General features: G+C 43.4%; 1 protein-coding gene across 1 annotated transcript in view; it reads left to right on the top strand.

Annotated features, from left to right (window-relative positions):
• MTUS2 (microtubule associated scaffold protein 2) overlaps positions 1-20,698 on the top strand; it is a 201,456-nt gene that overhangs the window by 142,127 nt on the left and 38,631 nt on the right. The window lies entirely within an intron of this gene.

Raw genomic sequence — 20,698 nt, 5'->3', positions numbered from 1 at the left:
CTGCTGTTCCTGTTCACCACAGATCAGGCAGAGTGGTCCCTGTTACAGAGGTGCCAATTCCTGAAGACGTTAGAATAACATTATCTCAGCATTTAGGAGATTACATTCAGGAAGTATAGAGAACATAAAGAAACATAAAGAACATAAAGAAAATGTTGTCAATAATTAGAGAAGCTTATTTATTTATTAAACCCAAGACAAAATGAGTAAAGTTTAAAAGACGACCACAGAAACCATGAAGGGCTTGTAGGTATTGCTTGTTTCAAAAGCTGTTTAGTGATCTGGGAAATCTAATTGGGCTCTGAGGTCCAGACCTGGTTCACCTGATGCTCATGTATTTTGTACCATCCCAGGTTAAGCTGGTGCCCCAATTGCTTTCTAAAACAGGCAGACAATCACCAGCAGTAGGGCCCAAGGTTTGGATAATATCCTTGATTGTCTGTTTGTCTACTTTTGGAAGAGACAAGAGTAAACTTTCAGTATTAAATGGGAGAAAGAAAACCAAAAAACAAAACACAGATTCAAACAGTCTTTACAAATTCTGAAATACTTTATTCAGTTATTTTTTTATATTAGCGGGAAAGGTTCACACTATTCCTTAAGTAGGAGCTGATCTTGCCAAGGGGAGCTTCACTGAACTGAAAAAACAGGGAATTTTTTAAAAGTAATAAATATTTTAAATACCTTCCCAGGAGATTTTCCCCCTCTATTTTTCTTTACTCTTGATACTTCTGGGCTTGATGGGCATTTGTAAAGCTTTTTTTTGCTTTTTATTTTGGAGCTGACTGTGGAGTGTCCTTGATTAAAGCAGAGGGAAACAAAAAAGGGCAGAGCAGTGTCTGCTCAGCTTTGTCTATGTGTTGTCCACTGGGGAGAGATTTTTCATCTCATGCCTCATTCACAATTTGCTGAAGGAATTCTGGAAGCTTGGGCATATCTCTTTCATCTCCTCTGGATATGTTTTAAATGAGAACAGCTGCTGCAGCTGAGCTTTGAGATGACTCTCATCCTGTTGGTGCATGTTAGATCTGTCCTGAGAATGCCTCCTGAGTGGAACACCTCAGGGAACCTTATTTAATAGAGTCCTCTCCAAGTCCTGGTGGGGCATAGCTGTGCCTCATATTCCCAGCTCCTCTGCACTATCAGGCTAGCTGGGGGTTTGCAGTAATACTCCTCTGAGTAGTTAGAGGGCTTGGAGGTAAAAAATAATATACCTGTGGAATTTAAGCACCTTCAAGCTTGGGCAGGATTAGACGTAGATTTTTTTCAGATCCACTGCTGGACTCGCTTACCTGTGTTCAGCCTGAGTGCCAGTCCCTTCTGGGCTTGTCTGGTCGCCCTGGAGTATATATATCTGCACATCACCATTCAGTGCAGTGCAAGACACTTCCGTCTTTCTGCTTGCTGCTGGGAGCCATGTAACATGGAGTCCTCCCAGGCAAAGACATCCCTGGCTTCCCTGGGTGATGAGCTGCACAGTCAGCGTGAGCCCAACAGTTATCCATTAGGCACTCAGATGTGGTACCTACATTAGGAGTACAGTTGCTTTAGGCTCCATTTTTAGTGAATGGAGGCAGGTGAGCACTTCCAGAAGACTATTTACAGCACCAAAGATCTGACTTTCTGCTTGAGGTACTTGCCTGTCTCAGCTGAGGCCTCCAGGGAGGCCTAAGGCTGCTGCACTTTTAAATTCAATGCTTAAGTTGAGAGCCTACATGTAGTGGGATGATCTGGGACTACTCAAGCAATTGCATAATTGGGCAGTCTGTTGTCTTGCAAAATAGATACAGGCTTCCAAGTTTTTGAGTGTCATTCGAAAATACAGTCTGTAGACATTTTCTGAGATGGCATTATTGTTTGAAAGCTTAAGCAAAATTGCATTGGCTGGCTTTGAGTTAGGGCAGCATGGAAAAAGAAACTTTTCCCATTATAAAAATAATAATAATTGTGTGTGTTTGTTTCTGAGAAGCCTGCAGGCAAAATGGTTGAGGTCTGAGTAGCACTGCAGTTTGGCAAGGGAATAATACTCGTTCAGGAACAAGGTGGGGCCTTATTCCAGATAAGTTTGGGGTTGATTTGTCCAACTGGCAGTTCTACTCTGCTTAGCAGAGGGCCCAATCCTACTTTGGTGCTAGGGAGCCTCTTTGGGCTGATAGTCACCCATAGCTTAATTTTAGTCTCTCTCTCTCTCCTTACACCACACTAAAATAATGTCTAAAACATAGATTTTTCTCTGAATTGGAGCTGAATTCTATTGGAAAATGTGCTCCCAAGCAGCAAGGACTGGACTGAATCTTAAAAGGAACCCAAGGACCAGTGTTTTGCACACAGGTAGGAGTCTCCCCATGCCCATGGCTGTCTTGTCTTCACAGAATCACAGGATTGTATAGGTTGGAAAAGACCTTTAAGATCATCAAGTCCAACTGTAAACCTAACACTACCAAAACCACCACTATACCATGTCCCTGAGCACCTCATCCAAACGTCTTTTAAATACTTCCAGGGATGGTGACTCAACCACTTCCCTGGGCAGCCTGTTCCAATGCTTGATAACCCTTTCAGTGAAGTAAAATTTCCTAATATCCAGTCTTGCTCACACTATTTCTCTTCTCTCTCCAAAGCTGGGGAAAGCACCAATGCAATTGGTCCAACAGATATGTTTAGCTGAAGGAAGAGAGTGTCAATATGTAGTAAAGAGTATTGGCCCACACCAGCAGCTTCTTTGAGTGCTTTCCAATCTTAAGCACTTGCTGTAGCAACCTTAAGGTTGCATCACCATTTTCTTTGGATTTTGTTGGATCTGTTCTCTGGCTGTTCCAGACCACTGCTGAATGGTATCCTGGAATCATGTCTCTTTCTCAGTTGAAAATGCTCTTAGTAGGCAAGGTTCATTTAATAGGCATCAAGGAGCACACAACATGCAGAAGCACTTAATACAGACCCATTAAATGACAGCTAAACCAATTTGCTATCTTGGGAAAAAACCTAGGCAATAGAGCAGGCGATGACTGAGGCAGTGGACAAAAAAATTAAAGCAGTGGTTCTAACATAAGCATTTAGCTAGTTATGAAAAGTAATGATTGCAGTGCCTGTGGACAGCATGGCTTCTAATTATTATTTAATTAGCAGATTAATTAGTTAAGGCCCTCAGATATGCACACATGACTCCTGTTGGCTTTGGGGACAGCTTCAAACTTATTCTGAAGAGGAGCAGATTCAGTTTGTCCTCCATGTTGGATGTTCGACATGTCAATACAACCTTTGTGCTGTGAGGGATACTCCAAAGTGAACAACTGACTGGCAGGAGTTGGGAGTGATACTGTGAAGATGATACCAAGAAGTCTTTTTAGAGCAAATATCATGAATGGCTCCCCCTGACTTGGGTCACTCCTGACCTGGTCTGGCTTGTTAGCCCAGTAATAATGACAGTCCTGGCCCAGTTTCAGCCCTGTTCAGCAAAGAGGCCAGCAGCAGTCCCTCTTGGAAGTGGTAACAGTGCCATCTAAAGGAGAGTAGCCCAAAGTGACAAATTCTGGAGGGTAAATCCTGGTCATAAACAGGGAGGAAAAAAACCACTTTCATAACTCTAGTACACTCAGAGCAGACGTGTTTTTGCTGAGGACTGTCGTGGCCAAACCGTGCTGAGGCTCTGGAAACTGGGCTAATGCGTTTCTGCCAGTACAGCATGCCTGAACAGCTGAAAAGCAGAATCTGGTTAGCAAGTTCTGCCTCTGAAATTTCAAATTAGGACTCCAGATCTACAGTGCATGTGAGGGGAAGGGATCCTTTCCTTTTACGCTGGGGTAGTCTGTCCTGTACTTCGCATGGGCATGGAGGGGTTTCCAGACTTGCAGCATGGCCTTGTGCTGCGGTCTTCATCATGGGGGGAAAACTGCTCAGGACAGGTCCCAGCACATGGATGCAATCAGCTCAGCTGGGAACGGGGGAACCACACAGAAGCCCTGAACAACAGCTGGGGCAGCACTGCAGTACTTGATGGTACCCCAGCACTTTGTGTCCACCAACATTGGGAAAGACGTGTCACCAGTAACCAGTGTGTGTATTGTCTCCATGCCTGGGTTACTTTTGGGTGGTATACAGTATACATCTTCCAGACAAGTAAATGCACGTAGCAGCGTCCTGCAAAATCTAGGATGGACAAGGAAAACCTTTTCCCCCATTCAAATAACTGAGATATGTGTATGCTTGTGTGTATTTTTCAGAGTAATGTTTCTGTCCTGTAAATGGACAATATGCCACCCAGTGTCATGTAACTACCTTGTACAAATGCTAGTGACCTCTTGTGTTAGAGGCAAAATTGGTTGCACTAGTTATAAGTTGCTTGGTACTTCCCAGCATTGCCTCCAAAACAGTAATATGGGCTAACATTTGAAGTGCTTAACTCTGGCTGAGCTGAAAATGGTTTATTTTCACAACTGTCTCTGAGAATGAGTTTGGGAGAAATACATCTATTGTTTGTGCCTGGTGGTGGCACAGTGGTAAGAAGCCAGCACTCATCAGAAATTGACCTTCTGGCTTTCAGGGGTACTACTTTCCCAACATTTGCAAAATATGTTAGAATTTGGCCCAAGAATGGGCCTTAGAAAAGTGCCACTCCTCCCTCATCATTATTACAGCTTGGCTAGATTTCCTATATTGAGCAAGTTCAGTCTTTCCTTTGCTCCTGCTGGAGACCAGAGCAGTCAGAACAACTCAATCTTTTTATTCTGTATCCTGGAAAAAATCCATTTTGGACTCATCAAACCCTGACAGTTTAGGGATATGAATCAAAAACATTTTATTGCAAGACAAACAAAACACTTTGTTTACTTGGGAGGAAAAAATTAGAAAGAAGCTTTGTCATCATTTAGGGCTTTCTAAACTGCTTTTAGAGTAGAAATGCACAGGATTTGGTATTGGGGGCTACTAGTTACAGTAAAACAGAGCAGTAAGAATCAAGATGTGCTCCTTTATTTGCAAGCGTTACAATGAACGCTCTATAATGCAGCTGCTGTGGGACCCCCAGGACACTCACCCATGGTCGATCTGCCCAAGGAATGGATCAGGGTTTGTGAACTGAAGGAAATTGCCTTTTGTAGGCCCCCTGCTTATTTGCTGTGGATGCTAAAAGACAGGCAGTGAAAAGGTAAGGTGCAAAAGGAAACCTTAAAGCAGCTGAATATCTTTCACCTCCTCATCCTCTGGGTAACTGAATGTTACCAGAGGATGCTACACAGGTCCTATATGAAGATCATTTCATCCAAGCTCTCCACCTCTGTGCCAGAGTGTGTCCCTCATTTTCCTCTCGCGCAGCACCTCTCAGCACTCAGTGCTCTGCTGCTGTGACTGCAGAGCCGGACGCTCGCCGCACTGTGCCCTTTCGGTCTGCCAGCAAAACCCACCTCTCACCTAGCGCAGGATCTAAGGGATGTTTTTAATTTCCCTGTGCCTCAGTGCCCAGCTGTTAGATGGGGACACCAGGGAACTGCCATCACATGAGGGCGCCGTGGAGGGAAAAAATTAGTATTTGTGATGCACTCCGATATCGGGGGGAGACGACAAAGGAATAGCCTGTGAGGAAAATCAGCACTTTGCAGTCAGTGCAGATGATAGCATGGGTAATAAATAAAACCTTGGGCTACATAATAAATGAAGAAGATAAGCAAATTCAGAAATGCATACTGACATGCCTATTCACTGGGCAAAGTGGGAGTGCTGTGCTGTACCCCGTGCTGTGGCTGTGCTATGGATCCACCCCACGAAGTGGACCTCCATCCACCTAGGTACTGCACCGCTTTGCTGTGCTGCTGCTGGATTTTAGATGCAGTCGCACACCCATCAAAGGGGCGTGGGGGTGTGAGCTGGATGGAGTGGAGATGATGATGGGGGATATTGGGAATTGCAAGAAAACAGAGAGAAATGCCCTGCTGAGGGCTTATGGGGTGGGCAGTGTGTGAGGCGGGAATGGGGCTGGGCGGTGCAGTCTTCCGCTCCGTACGTTTTAGCTGTGTGCTCCTGGATAGCGCAGGTCCCACGGCAGGGTTTCCTCTGTGATGTGGACTCACTTGCACAAGCTCCTTCCTCACTGCAAATGGGGCAATGAGGTAACCTCTGCCTCTGAGGTGCAACCCCTTCTCCCGGCTCTGGCTGGGTCTCCCTGCTCCGGGCTTGTGCCCTATGGCCATATGGCTCAGGAGGAGAAGAACCAGGAAAGCAATAAAAAGAGGAGGCAGAAACTTGCTGGGCCGACCCTGTCTCTAGTACGATGGTTTTCTCAGACCCTGTCTGGGGCGAGGAGTGGGAGTGAGCAACTCACCCGCAGGGAAGCAGGCAGTGAGCAGCAGGAGCAATGGCATTTGGAGGGGCAGGAAGGGAACAGCAGCAAACTCCTCTCCCTGCCTGAAATCCTGAGGCTGCAGAGCAGGCACAAACACTCTGCAGGAGAGTTTTAAGGGGAAGCGCAAAAGGCTGATGTTTGAGCAAATTCAGGTGGGAGCATAGCTGGACAAATGGTAGGTAGAGAACTAATTGCTTAGTAAAAAGGCTGCTTCTTCCTTCTGTGTCAAGAGGAGATGCCTCAAACATGCTAATTGTGCATGTTTTCAGTTGAGTAGGAGTTAAAAGTAGAAAAGGTGAAAAAAATACATATCTATATATACACACACACTTATATATAAAAAACTGGTGTTAATCAAGGGCTAATTATCTTCACCCAGCAATTGGCCACTGGGGACTGCACGGTAGAAAAGGAATAAAAAGGAGTGCTCAGGGGATTCTACTTGTGAGATGTCGGTAGAGATTTTTATTCTCCCCCTGTAGCTTCTGTTTCCTTTGCAGTGTCAGAAGACAAGCCCTGTCTGGACCCATTTGTGCCAGGGGAGCAGGTGCTGCCTGGCTTAGCCTGGCATGGCTGGCCATGGCTCAAGGCTGCCAGCACTTTGGAGATGGGTTCATGGTAATGCCGAACTAATCCTGATAGAAATAACCCACTGACTCTGGAGGCAGGGCGGGACAGGGAGGCAAGCGAGCGGGAACCTGTGGGCAGCACAGGCAGTGTGCGCCAAGTGGCAGCTGGAATGGGGCTGTTTCATGGAGCCACTGGCAAAGGTGGTGCCGGGACAGGGGTGCCCAGTGGTCCTGCCTGAGCTCTCTGTCTCTCCTTTTGGAGCAGTAACTAATGCTAGGCAGCTCTAGAGACATGTCACTGCTTTTGATTTCTGTACCTGGCTGAACCTTCAGTGTTTTACTCTACAGGTCACGATACCATCCAATGCACAACACTATCCTCAGGCACCTAGTACTCAAAAGGGTCTGTTTAGGTAAGACACAAAATGCTGCTATCCCATCACTATGTAGAGCTTTTCACTAGTGAATACAGGTGTCCTGGGGCAGCCTCAGCTGGGGACAGACCAGAAGGGTCTCTCACCAGCTTTGCAGCCGAACTGGCAGCAAATGTTTGACTTCTGCAGATACCCTACACTACTCCCAGGCAGCGTGGCCTGCTCTGCTTCAGGCCCTGCAAGGCAGAAGGAAGAAAGTGCAGGGAACCTCTTGGCTTCTTCCCCTGTCCTCACTGGCTTTCTCACAGCCGCTGCTGTGACAAATAGTGCAAATTTTGGTTTGGGGGGGTGGAAGAACATGCTTCCCTGGGAAGCGTTGGGGTAATTACATGGCCTTGTTCTGAAACAACCCCCCAGTTAGTTTCATGTTTGTATGCCTTGGTTGGAGAAGAATTTTGTTAGTTACACGTAAATATTTCAAATTTTAAGATAAAAAAAAGTAGCCCCAGGCATTCTAATGCTCCTCTTGAAGAGGTTTTAAATGTCCGTTAAAAATTAAAGATGTCTTTATTTACATGTTGTCCTCAAAGAGAAATATATTTGGGCTGTGTGCCAAGCGTCAGGTAAAGGTGAATTTATTTTCTCCTTTTGTTTATATTATTGATCTCCATGTAAGCAACTGAGTTTGACAGCCTTGATTTTATACTGCAATCAGAGGAAAAAAGCAGAATAAGGGTCAGGAGTGGCTCTTGTGACGATGGCAGCCTCCAGGCAGGGTGGTTGGCTTGAGGGATTTGGCAATGCATTAGGAGCTGTGTGAAAAGCCATGATGAGTAGTAGGCTCCAGTGGTATTGTGGCCTTCACTCATGCAGGGGACAGAGCAAACCCCAAATCACAATGTTTCTTTAAGTCACCAAAGGAGTCGGTGGAAATGTGTCTCTCTTCTACATCCCATGCATTTTTAATTCCTCTTTCACAGTTAGACAAAATTTCATTTTCTAAGATTCATAATTTTTTTTCCACTTTAAACTGGAGGATCTATTTTTAGTTACGGATCCTGTTCTTTGCAAGAAACAATGATCTTGCCATTCTCAGGTGAGTTGCTGAGTCACAGTAACTTCGTTTTTCAACCTCTTGTTAGGTTTGGCCTTCATTTCCACAACAGGAAGCTTGGGAGCTCTATTACCTGTTTTCTCCAGGCCGGAGGACAACACGAGGATCTCTGTCCTGCTTGGTCTTAGCGCCACAGCCACCCAGTTCTGGCCCCATCGGTTGTCCAGGGGTGCTTGTGCTTACTGGGGTTACGTTTCAGGGAAAAACCCTGAAAGCATCACACTGTCCATCCAAGGCAATCCAGTAGGGATCTGGGCAGAGTTTGTTAGAGCCATAGCTTCAATCTGTCAATACCAAAATGTTCCAAAGGATGTATTTTAGACTCGGGGTGCCTGCATTTTTCCATGAAACTTTGTTTCATCAGAAAAAAAACAATAGTGAATAACGATTCTAGCATCCAGAGACTTTGACACTCTTGGATCAGTACTCTGTGCCAGAAATGTATTAGCAGCATTTGCTCTAAACATGCGAATGTACGTTCTTGGTACAGGCAGTCTGGAATGGTACTTTCATAGACCCTGTGTGGCTGCTGTGCATGTGCAGTTGTTTGACCTGTGGCATAGTAACTGTGGAACTATTAAGTGCTTTAAATCCATTTATAACATCGGAGACTATTCACCAGATAAATTGAGATGATTGTGAACTGAGTGGGAAGTAGGCATGATTTCTCTAAATTAATAACTTTCTTGTCTCTGAATTAACAATTTTCATTTTCAAAATTGCCTGAACAGGAGCTGTAACATTAGATGTTTCTAAATTACCTTTCCTGGACAGTTGAAGGGATGAGAAGTCTGAACCTTCCTCGCAAAGTACTTGATATCGGGCAGCTCCAACACGAGTAAGGTAGCTACGGGATTCATACAGGGCCCACAGACATGTTAAGCAGTGCAGTACAGCAGCTACTGCTGGATACATACTGCAAAGGCAATTTCCTCAGATCAATCATCGTTATTTTTTTTTTTAATTTTCTTTGATTGGTTCATTGGTTGCTCTCCACAGATACTCTACCAAGATTTCTAGTAAGAATGTAATGGAACAAAGACTTTGCAATTCATTTACATCAATAGGTGCAAGGGTCATATGTGAAAGTGTTAATCATACCAGAGATTGAAGAATTATTCTGCTTCCATGAGAGAACAGAAATATTTAACAAATGAAATTTTATAGATACCTTTCAGGGAATTTTGTGAGGCTGGACAGAGTTTTTACTAAAAGGCAGCAAATAAAGAATCCATAACTCTTGTTAGCAGCGGGGTGGCTGAGCCCTGGCCTGTCTGGGTAGGAGGGATCCTGCCCTCTCTTTGGGAGTCAAAAAGCTGATCCTCCCTTCAGAAACTAACTTTTCAGTACATCTCTTGTTTTATACACATATTCAGAAGATTTCACTGTCATTTCAGTGTATGATGAGACCGAATGTCAGCCTATAAAGTTGCTGTAAAGTGGGATGCCATGCCCCAATTCACAGATAATCTTCAGAATTAATTTCAAGACCAAATTTTTGAACAAAAGTCTAAGGGAGGTCACAATCAACCCAGAGAGGGGACAAATACCAAGTTACCCACCCAGAAAAAGCAGTGACCACCAAGTTACTTGACACATATTTACATGCTGGCAGTTACTTTCCAGTAACCTGTCCTTCTGGCAGATCCATGTCCCTCTGGCCCATGTGGCCAACCTCAGGCATCACCTGATAGCTCAGTCTGTTGCTGCAGCCTCACATGGAGATGCCCGTTGTAGCATCCCAGCAGCTCTCCTGCCCTCAGATACACACCCCTGGTCTCCCCTACCTTCTCCCTGCTTTTATTTTCAGACCTCTGGCAGTAACACTTTTTTTTGTTGGTTTTACATGACCCCAGGGCAAAGTGGCATGGCTCCATTAATATAAACATGTCCAATAATGACATATATAGGCATCATAATAATGATGGCAATAATGATTAATGCAATAGAAATTAAGTTTGTTTAAGGGATCTTACTGCTTCTGCAGCGTAGTAAGAGGAAAGATTTATTATCCATAACAAAGGTCTGGCAATGCTAAATGTCCATCAAACCAGCTACGTGCCAGTTTTTTAATTGCAGAAATAGCAGGCTTGGTGTATAATTGCCTTGATTTGGTTTTAGCCATCACAAATCACAAAGGCTAGTCTTACTTGAAAAATCAGTTTTTATCTTCTTATTTGCCAGTGCAATAAAATCTGTTTAAGTAACATTAGCTTGTTGTGTTTAATTGAATTACACAGAACAAGGAACAAAAATATGTTATCCGGATTGAACTGGGTGTGTTAAAAACAGAAAGCACTTGACTGACTTCATATATTCCTTTTAGTTAATATTTGACCTCTATATAACAATCTAATTAGAATTTAGGACATTAACATTTTTATTATTCCACAGTTATCCCAACAGAGTGCTAGACATTTTGCAGATGATATAAAGACAATGTTCCAGTCCTGGCATGCTTAGCATCTAAATAGGCGATAGCCCAATTAAAACTGGGGAGTCAAAGTGACTGAGTCTTGGAGATTACCATATGTCTAGTTTATTTGGGGATTTGTATGGAAAGATAGTCATGTGTTTGTGTACCTAAACATGGATACACACACCTGCATGCAAACGCATGTCTAAAGTCTGTTCTGCTGTCTCAAATATCTTCTGGGAAGATGTGTTTTCAGCGAGCGTACGGAGGATAGGGCTGGAGCATTGCAGGGCCTGGGATCACCAACGGGGTCCCAGTGACAAGCACCATTGAAGGACCAGGTGGTGTGGTGTCCTGCCAGTGTGTCACCTAAGTGCAATATTGAGGGCAGGCAAGAAGTCAAAGCAAAACCACATACATCGGGAGGTGCAGAGGCAGCAATGGTTGTGTGTACGCAGCTCTGTATGAGCTGTAGAAGAGAGTCCAGTGAGTACAGTTTTGCTTCTGCAGACAGGGATATTCCCACTGTTCATGTTCGTTTACACCAAATGAGTGTGATGAATATTTTACATCCCACACAAGTTTGTCCCACCTGCCCTTGGCAGTGTTACCTGCAGTGCAGCATGTGTCTCTGGGCTGCTGCAGAAATGAGCAGCAGTACGTGTCCTCAGCAGCACTGCTGGGCTGATGGCTGCCTCCAAGGCAAACAGGCTGCACAACTATTCTTATTATCTCACTCTGATTTCATCTGTGGGGAAAAAATAAGCTACACTTCTTCCTTTTTTTTAATTGCTTAGTACACTGAGAAAAGGGACCTTGGTATATATAGCGTAGAGAATTCTGTTTGGAGAGACATTAAAAAGGAACATGTTGTGTAATTGTATATATTGAATACTACTGCTAAAATAAGGAGGCTGAAGTAAAACTGAAATTGTGTACATTTATCACAAATATAAACATCAGCATCTTGTTCATTAAGCTAACAGGAGGCAATCACAAAGTGTTGTAAAGGGAAGCTAAAATACCTTTATAGACAAATATATATATATATATAGTAGTAGACTGAATAGTCCCAGAAATCTTTAATGTGATGTGAGCAAAACTTAGTCCTTAATGAAGTGTTTCCTACCTTTGAGCTAGAGAAGAATAGATGTTAGAAAGCTAACTGGAGGGCTCTCCTCTGCTCTGCGATGGGCCTCCTGTGCCAGTCAGAGCAAGGGGCTCAGTGCGGGGCTCAGCCCAGCAGCCATGGGCACAGCGTAGGTGTCAGGTGAAGGGGGTCTGGCCTCTCGCAGAGTACCCATGTTTGGTCTACAGTCAATGGACAGACCCAGAGGGATGCTTCCCCTCGGGGGACATATGGGGAGTGTCTGCCCACGGATCGTACAAGGAGCCCTGGCACCTCTGGTGTGCTGGCTGGGGCACGCTGGGGTTCACCACCACTTACCAGAGAGGTGCCTGAACTTGGCCTTTTTCTGGGGCTGCACTTGCGATGCCTTTATACATCTGAGGCTTGGTGCCCCAGGCGCTTGGCTGCGCGCTGCAGGAGGCCCTCCTTGGTCCCATGACTTTTCTGTTCCGTGCAGGGACTCACGGAACTCCCAGGGGCTCTCTGCTCCGCAAGAGCAGAGAAAACTATTTTTTCCCTTAATCTGGAGTACTACATCACCTGGCACATGGGACCAGTGCCTGATTCTTCCTGTACCTGGCATAGTCACCTCACTCAGGCTGAGCCTTAGCTCGGAGGATTGATCTGACCACAATTACTTACTTACTGTTAAGTATTGATCTGACCACTTACTTACTGTTAAGAAAGCAGTAATCCCTTCGGCAGCTGAAGTTGGCTGTATTTCTGGACAAGGCTTTTGGAGCTTCTTTGAAAAAACTTATGTAATGTTGAGCTGCCTGCTTTAAGCTGCCCCACATTTAACTCCAGGCAGGAGATAAGCACCAAGGCAGGACTTCAGGCAGGAGGCCAAGCCCCCCAGCCCCCTGGAGAGGGACTCTGAGCATGCTGCAGCAATGACAACCCACAGGTAACTTGCAGGCTAGGGAGAGAGATGCTTGGTAGGCGTAAGTGCCTGCAGAGTTATTCTGTCCTGGAAAGTAGGAGAAAAATGTTCAGGAGGGACTGGATGTTGTCCATGGAGCTCTGCATTTCCAGTGGGATCCATGTTGCAAAAGAAAAAGATTTCAGGGTTTCTTTCTGCTCTGACTGTAAAGAAACAGAGATTACCTCTAGATTTGGCACAAGCTTCTAGATCTTTGGCCTGATTTTTTTGCTTTCACCTTTTGCTAACTGGTATTTTTAAAAGCAAACACATTACAAAGGAGCATAACATACTCAAAGCAATGGCTAAATACATTACAAGGATTAATTTAGAAGTAAGCATGGAACAGTTGAATATATGCCATATATTTGTGTAGGTGCCACACATATGACTATAGTGTTTGAACTTCTTTCCCATAGTCTTGGAATATCTTCTGTTGCACATAAAACAGAATTTCACCTATCTGTAGTTAAAACGAAGTACTGAAAGTTACTGAGTTTTAGGCGCATTAAAAAAAAATGTTCTGCCTTCTCTCCCCTGCCTCAAAGGCATTTTTAAATGTCATTTGCAGAAAGGCTTCAGAAGATTATTTACTGTGTTCCCTCACCACTGCATATTCCTAAGCTAGAAAGTTCTGCTGATATAACTCTGTCTCTCCAAAATTACTGCTTCAGTCCCAGGGGGTGAGAGTGTAAATATCGTAAGTCTTTTTGTGTAGATCCATCAGCAGATACATTCTGAGCTGAATCACAAGAGGATTTTGCAGCAATGTAGTGGAACTTTCCCTGTTGATGAAAATTCCTGGCAGATGTGAGGTTGCTCCAGTGCAAAATAAGGCTTGAAAATACAGATAGACTATAACTACAATTCCCACCTTTAAGCCTTTCAAGACTGTGCTGCATCTGCAAAAATATCCGTATAGACATGCTGACAGAAAAGGAGCACTTTCTTTATTAGTGAAGTTCTGATTTGGTCTTCAATTTTGCAGGTGCAATTTCATATCCCCATTGCATTGCATGTGGATTGTGGTTACAGATTTTAGCAGCTAGGCAGCCACATATTTGATTTGTGGACTGTGAGTTGCCTACACTTTTGAGCGTATAAAACCAACATGCTCACATTCCCACTGATTCATTTTTGATGAGTGATGGATGCAGCAAAGCCAGGCTGAAACCAGCTCTGCCTGGAGCTGTCTTTCAGTACAATCCTGACTTGCCTCTGTGCAAAGCAATGCCCAAGACTTCATCCCTTCACCCGCACCATCCCATAACTGGCTGATACTAACTGCATGGAGAGCCTGGCTCAGAGGAGGTGTTTGGACCTGGCAGTAGTATGGAGTGATCTGGATCATGAAGTGAGCTGGGCCCATTCAAACGAAATGTGTTGTAATGCAACTAGATGTTAATGAATAAACACAAACACAGAATACAGGTCATGCCTACAGAACTGTGGGCTGGGCATCAGCTGAAAGGGAGTAACTCCAGGAGTAATTAGTTTCTGGTGTCAGAGCAAATCAATGTGAGCTCCTACTGTGAACATGTGCTATGAAAAACTGTCAAGATCTTTGGGTGAATAAAGAGAGACATAGCAAGTAGAAGTAAGAGGGTGATAACACCTGCACATTCAGCACTGGGGAGACTGATACTAGTGTATGACATTTAGCACTTCTTCAGGAAACAATGAAAAGTGGCGAGGGAACAGAGAAGAGCAATAGGCAACTGTGAGGGATGGAAAAGTCCTTTGCTGTGAGAGACTGCAGAGCACAATTGATTTTCTCTGTAAAAAAGGACGAAGTGGCATGAGTCCAGAGCAGAAGAATGAACATAAGAAGGTACTGCTGTGTACCAGAAGGCTCTTTCCTCCAGCAGGGGAAGGTTTAGCAGAAACCACTGGCTGGATGCAAGAGCTTTGCACCTTCAACACATGAAGGAAGCACAGATTTATAGCAGTAGAGATGATCAGTTATTAGAACAAATGACTGAGGAAGCAGCTCCACATCTTCATGTCTGCAGTTCACTGCCAGATGCCTTTGTAGAGGGGATGCTTTCATCAAATACAGTTACAGAACAGTAACTGCATAAAATATAATGTCCTGTGATAAGAAGATCATGTTATTTGATTGAATCATCCCTTTGTCCTTAAATTCTACAAGCATCTGTTGGCAAGAAGAATATCTGGAAGTATAACATTTGATGATGCAATAGGTGTTAGAGGGAAGACACCTATTTTAAGGTCGGAAGCCTTTTTCAGATAGATATTAAGATGAGATCTCCATGCACTATAGCTTTTCATCACACTCTCTAATACAGGGCTTGTTGCACCTTCTTCTGAAGTTTCTGGCAATAATCACTGCTAGGTGCAGGATCTGGATTAGATGGACCATGACTCAAAGACATATCCACACACTAATTATTGTGTTCCAATGACTCTGACATTTAGTTTTGCTATCCTTTCAAGTGGAAAGTATATCCACTTGATATTCTTTCTGTGTCATCACAGCCATCCAAAAGCATGTAGCTATTCTTTTGAATCAGATACGCAAAACACAGCCTGTCTCTCTCGCTTACCTCCCCTTCAGGTCTGAGCTCTCTGGTTCCAGAAAAGAACTCTACAAGGTTTCAGCTGCAATCTCCTGGGATTCCCTGGCCTTGCTCTCACCCCTGAGATCTGATTCAAATGCTGCTTCTTACACACTAGAGAAAATCACTAGAATCACTTCTCACACATTAGAGAAATAATTTCAGAAGGTGGTTGGGTTTCTAATATAATGATTTGAGAACTGTTTATTATGATTTCTTCTTAAAGCCAGCTCTAACTGCACAGATGCTGGAGACAGGGAAATTATTATAAATGATGCATTTTTAAAATGAGTTCTAAAAATCTTCTGAGTTAGGTTTTCTTTGTATAAAAACATCCCAAGCCCACAACTGATAGATTGGATTCTCATTAATATGAGTATGTGCTATTCCTCTCAGCAGAGCACTGGGAATCTTCCCAATAGGAGAAACCTTGGTCCATGTGAAGCCGCTGGAATTTTTTGCAACTGACATTGCTGTCGCAGGATGTCAGCACTTGTCCCTTGCTCTGCTTGGCCTCAAAATACAGCAGCTTGAAGTTGTCATTGGCTTTGGGCCAGAATAACTCCGAAGTGGAAGAGAGGAGAGGAGATTCCCTGTTTGTTGGGAGAAGAAGGGAACATTTCTCTACAAAGTTGATTTAAGAAAATGGCCATCTGCTTCCAGATACTCAGAGGTTTGGAATTTAGAAATAGCTCTGGGGGGGGATGTATTCCTGGGCAAAGGGCAGGTGAGGAGTTCAATGAAAACATGCATTTGTTTTAGTTCCCTGTGATCTTGGTGCATAAATGATGTTTCGTATCAGGAAACATGAATTCCTTGTCAGCAAGAGCTAGTTAATTTGGAATTCACTGCAAATGCTTACTTTGTACCATTCCGGACGTCAAGACCTAGAAAACATAGTAATAAAGTATTGTTCTCTGGTGCATTTTAATCCATGGCCTTACAAGCTACTGACATAAAAATAAATGTAAGGCTACACTAGCAGAAATAACAAAAGTCTGAAGGAATTCTGTTTAGATCCTCACATTCTTTTCATATGAGAACTGAATTAAAAATGGAGTCAGCTGGCTGGGCTCTCTCACTTGAGAAACAGAGAGCATGCAGTCCATGCTAATTTGTTAAATTCTAGAGTAAACATTCTATTCTTCCAGATATACAATAGTGTAATTGTATAATTGAAAAACTATATTAAAAATGTTTGCTTCCATGGAAGTTGCCCGAGGATCATTAAAGCTTCATGGTACTGAGTAATAACACAAAATGTGAAACCTTACTGTAACTCCAAGGGAAATTGCCATTCCGGGGACATCTGGCATGACCTTCAGCTCCAGCTGAATCATCTAGCTGAAACTCATGACTGACTGCTCGTATCTTCAGAAATCTCCAAATCATTTTGGAGATGTTCAATTACATTTTCTGAATTTTTTTTTTAAGTTAGGTAAGAATAAAAATAACAGACCCAACCTGGAAGATAATGTATTACATGTGTTTGTCTAAAGACCAATGTGGAGAACTGTGTTACTAACAACAGAGCTGCATCAGAGAAAATTTGTAATGCACCTCCAACAAGGAAGATGAAATGTAATAGTGAATGTATTTGCCTTTCTCATTTCCTTGGGCCACTGTGGTTTTTAGTCTGACAAGATTAGGGGTTCAGGGGCTTGTGACAGGACTGTCCTCCCAGCTGGAAGCAGAGTGTGGAGACTGCCATGCAAACTCCACAAATGCATTTGGCCTGGGGAAGCTAGCCCTGTAGTAGGGAGGTTGTCTCTCCCCAGATTCACGACATTCTCCCTGGTTTAGTTTTAACCCCGACCTGATTCATTGCCCTAACGCTTGTGTGACCGTAAGGAAGGAAACAAGGACAAAACAAGTGACGAGGAGACGGGAAGATGAAATCACCTCCTTTGACAGCAGCACTCACCTTTATTGGTTTCAAGCACTCACAGAAATACAATGTGACTAGCACTTTCAATATGCAAAATTTGGAAAGAGAATTTAGGACTAGTTCAGACTGTTTCCAAATTACCCTGGTTGCAGACATTGAAAAAGTAACGATACTGATAATACCTTCAGCAATGGATTGCAGGCTTTGCGGTCCATGCTTGGCTTATTGAAAAATAAATTCAGTCTCCCCAGTAGTCTGCAATTCTGACAGTATACTCGACTTCTCTCTTGTAGATATCAAAATTTTGAGGAAGTCCACCCGCATGTTCTGTCACAAAAAATGTAACTAACAGTGTTTGAAAACAGTACATGCCGTAATCGCATAGGCAGTGCTGGATGTCCCTTCTCCCTGCCTTGCTCTCCATCTTTGTCATGAATAATAATTCGTGGCATGACATTCAATCATCTTCTGAGCCTCCTGTTCAAAATGCATTACTGGAATAGCTTTGTTCTACCCTACCTCGGCACTGCCTTAGGCAAAACCCTGGCCCTCGCTGAATGCCGCACCAGGCTTTTCCTCACATCATCCTTTGGAGGTGCTTAATGTCGGTGTCACCATCGCCTCTCACTGTTGACCGCAGAGAATGCCAGGAGGCGGCAGTTGCCGATAGCCTGACTTGTCCGTCACCCTCTAGAGCTGAGACATCACAGAAGTTATGGTGTCTCGGTTATGCACCAGGTCATCTGAATCTGACCTTCATGTCTCTCCTCATCTCCTCATTCCTGCAGTCTCCTGTTCCCTGTCTCCCTTCTGCGTAGCCCTTTGTCCTCTGCAACACCGTCTTCAGAAAAATGTTTCCTTTCTCCTCTGTTTCATTTCTTCTTTGAATCCATGCTTTTGTATCTTTACCAGATGAAGCAGTTTTTCAACTTGTGGTATGCCCCACCTCAGCCTTCTCTCCCCCATTATCTCTCTCTATATCCCTATGGTGTTGTCTTCAGTCTTCTTGGTCCTCACTTCTAACTGCTGTGTCCTTCAGCTTTCTTCTAGTTTCCTACGTATCAACGTAGTTTCTCCTGGTTTCCTTCCTATCAACTTATTCCCAGAGCTGGCAGTCCTCTTGCAAACAGATTTGTGTCCCTTGAGGTTCCCTGTACTATCTTTTGCTGCTCTTGCCCTCAGACTGTTATCTATTCAGCTTAAGTTAAATATTTGTTTGACATACTTCACATGCTATGCCTCTCAGCAAGCATTTTCCGTGTTTCATAAAAGATGAATAATATGCAGTTCACTTAAGGATTCTCCTGCTCAGTGACACACATAGTACAGTGTTATTACCTTTATCTCCCAGAGCTTTCCCAAGACTTCGGCTCTGTTTTTCATTCTCTTGTTTTCCTCCCTAGATCTCCATCTTCACAGCAAACATTACTTGCCAAAACTTTGCAGACCAGCACTGGAAATCCGGGGGAAGCACTATGTCTCTCCTTAAGAAGGGTAGCCAACCTCCATAAAATAGGGAAACAACAGATACTAATGGTTAAGAATCCAAACCTGCATATATATGTTAGAATATATGTTTAGAATCCCAATGAAATTATTTATTGTTTATCCTTTATATAACAGAGTCTATGCACTGATACATAAAGACCATTATGGAGTTAAAGAGAATAATGTGCTCCATGTGGGGACCTTAGTAAATTATAAAAAATGGCTAATTAAACCCTACTTCTCCCAGTTTAGTTTGGATAGATGTAAAATACTGGAATTGCTTGAACAGTAAATAGGAATTGTATTATGCCCATCGTGGAGGAAAGCATTGATTCTGTCAGTGCAGGAAAAAAATTAATGCCCATGATGCCTCGTTACTATTAGAATAGGTTGCTTATAAACTAAGCAACTCCCCTTCAAGAAAACATAGATATCGTCCTTGAGCTTTAATTACCCAGGAGCTTTACTCTTGGCTTGGTAACTACATTTTGTTGCCACTGAAGTCAATAAATGTTGGAGTATTCAGTACCTTGTAGAACATATCCTGTTAAGTCACTTGTTGAGTGCTACTGTTTTGATGTTTTAAAATCTAATTTTAACAGCCTTTGTTCTTCTTATTCCTGTTGTTAATCCTATGCATAACAAGGAACACCTCTTTCTGTGGAACTTACCTGTATTTTCTGTTTCCAATAAGGAAACAAAGGTACAGCTTATGTGTAAGGTGGTTTTTAACTAACAGCACAGGTTTTCCCAGGCCCTGTTGGTCTCTGTCTTATCCACAGACCTCTCCTTCTTGCCTTGAAGGGCAATGTGAACCAGATCTGCTGGGATAGAGCTCCATGCAAAGTAGTTCGGCAGAGGCACACTCAGATTTTGGGTGTGGACCATCAACAAGATGTGTAGCCATATATTGGTGACAGTGCACACACAGACAAGCAGTATTGCATGGATAGGAACACATTAGCAAAGTTCGTCCTAGGTCATCAAATCCAGCCCCTTCCAGCTGCCAACAGCCAAATCCCATAACCTCTTCCCTAAAATTATAAAATTTCAGCTTAAAAGTAATTATCTCTTCCTCAGTTCCTACCAGAGGACTGTTTCAGAACCTCTTGTGATGGAAAGATATGTATTTCCAAGTGCACACCTTTTATTCTTACATAAAATATATTTTTTTACCTTGAAGTACTTCTCCCTCTCCTAGTGTTCTCCTCCTTGATGTATTTATAGAAACCTATCATTTTCAACTTTACTGTTGTTTTCTTAGGCAGAAGCAGATGTGTGCTTATATAGCACCCCTCCAGTGGTATAGTCTATATATTCCCTGGGTCAGAAGTGGTATCCCCAAAACATAGGTGACCAGAACTGTCTGAGGTTCCAGGTGAGATCTCTCTGGGGCTTTCCATAAAGCACTTAAACTTCCCTCTTCTCTCTTTGCTACAGCCCAAGGTTATATTTGCTTTATTCAGAGCTGTACTTTAGACATAGTTCTTAGTCATCCTATGAATAAGCACCATTCTCTTTTGCTGTTATTTTCAGCTGATGAGTCTCCATCTACGACTTGAAATTCCTGTTATTTGTCCCTATGATTGTGACCTTGGACTTCCCAGTATTTTATGTTTCTTCTCATGTCCGCTACTATAGCCCTAAATATCATCCAGCTTGACAAGCATGGTGTTTTGACTCTCCCCTTGATGGACAGTGCATCCCAGCATCTCATTAGCACTTCCTTAATTTTTGGCCAAGGTCATAAGTGAATGTAATTTGCCCCAAGGACTGAACAGCTCCATTAATTATCTTCGCTCAGCCCAGTAGTTCCATTTACTTACCATCTCCCCCCAAATGGCTACTCCCTGCTTAACACTTCTTCAGTGACTCCCTGTCT

Source organism: Ciconia boyciana, chromosome 1 (genome assembly GCF_034638445.1).
Source record: "Ciconia boyciana chromosome 1, ASM3463844v1, whole genome shotgun sequence".
NCBI classification, from domain to species: domain Eukaryota; kingdom Metazoa; phylum Chordata; class Aves; order Ciconiiformes; family Ciconiidae; genus Ciconia; species Ciconia boyciana.
The sequence above is the reverse complement of the archived record's forward strand: the minus strand, read 5'-3'. Positions and strand labels throughout refer to the sequence as shown.